We start from the raw sequence: 1,776 nt of genomic DNA on the forward strand, positions 1-1,776 counted from the left end.
TTTTGAGTATCGGGTATAATAATATTTCTCTTCTACTTTCAACTTTGCTTTTCACAACACTGACACAACGACTCACACTCGCACACCGTCTCACAACACCCCACACAAACACCAACACAAAATGTCTGCTCTATTTCGGTCCTTGAAATACCCAAACCCTCTTTCACCTTCCGTTCGATTTTGAAACATCTTCATTGCAAATTTTGAATTATTGTGCTGCGATCTGTTAATTAAGCTCTTTTGTGTTTTCACACTCCACTCCACTCCTCTCCCACACAACCCCACAACCCCCCCACACGCAAACACGCACACATAAACAACACCCGATCTGTCAAACACGATTTGTCTTTGACAACACTTGAATGCACCGTTTCTGTGTATGCGTATTTGTGTGTGCGTGGGTGTTCGTAATTCGAATTCGCATTCGCATTCAATATTGCCCAAATGATTAAATGATGTATGCGATTATTGAAACATCAATGCCAATCCAATGACTACAACGACCACCAACATCAACATCAACATCATTGCAACACCAACAAAAACCATCTGCAACGTGTTGCGAAACGTCAACACGACCTGACCATTGAACAATGTAAACTGAAAACCAACACAATAATTAAAACACAACCAAGATACCATGGGGACTGAAAAAAATCTGTTGGGGTCTGATAAATATAACTGTGCCGAGGGTAAGCAATCAACATTGAATCCACATTTAGTTTGCATATCATTTACTTGTTTTCGCTGTTCGTTCCCCCACAATCGCTGTACTCCACGTTTAGTTTGTTTGCATTTGTTCCTGCCTATTAATCAAAGTGCACCTAACCTTTATTGTACGCGAAATCTGTCCAGCGACGAGCCGAGCCCGGACCGCCGGGCTCTGCGACTAATTAATTAACCTCATTTGATCAAAAAAAGCAACTTAATTCTCCACTCGTTCGTGACATCTCGCTGGAACCGATGCTGCCGACTAAACATCCTAGCCTTTTCACGGAACTAATGCCTTCCGATGGGGCTCCGGCCCATCAACTATTTTGGCACGCCCCAATCTAAGGATGAAGCCAACAAAACATCCAAGGCAAATAATTACACAAATAATTCAAATTTTGCCATCGCGTAACAGAGGAGGAGATGGAATGGTCTTGGATGCACTCCAGATTTCAGCTAATAATGAGGCCAGTCGAATTTGGCAAGAGACATACACATCCTACGCCAACTGTTTTCCGACAGAAACTTGCCCAGGACCCCATCAGAAATTTGCATACTCAAGGGCACGGCCATCATCGTGTCATCGAGTCATCGAGTCTGTCTGTCTTGATTAATCCCAATTGAACCGGCGCTGGTGAAGAACAGTCCCAAACTGTGTATTGCATTGTCCGCTTATCAGATGCTTCACTGCTTAAAGCAGAGTGTAAGATGACACCTTGTCGGAAAATTCAAATTAACCAACCTGCAAATCAAATGCTCCGCTCGAAAACCATTTCATACTTTTGGGAGAACTCCGGAAAATCGATGCGAAGCTTTCATCGTCGGGATTGTAGAGCAGAAAGTGTCGCCGAAACGACACAAACGAAATCTCTTGTCTGCCAGAGCTTGTCATATCTAATTGGAGAGCAGTTGGATCCCACCTACACACCTACACCTTGCACCCGGTACGATGGAGCAGAGATTGCGATCCTATTCCCCCCCTCAGTAAATAGCCGCAGCCGCAGCTGCAGCTGCAAGCCCCAGAAAAGATAGCAGCTTCCCAGCATCATATGCGTTCCAGTTGGG

This window comes from Drosophila miranda (genome assembly GCF_003369915.1).
Source record: "Drosophila miranda strain MSH22 chromosome Y unlocalized genomic scaffold, D.miranda_PacBio2.1 Contig_Y1_pilon, whole genome shotgun sequence".
Taxonomy (NCBI): domain Eukaryota; kingdom Metazoa; phylum Arthropoda; class Insecta; order Diptera; family Drosophilidae; genus Drosophila; species Drosophila miranda.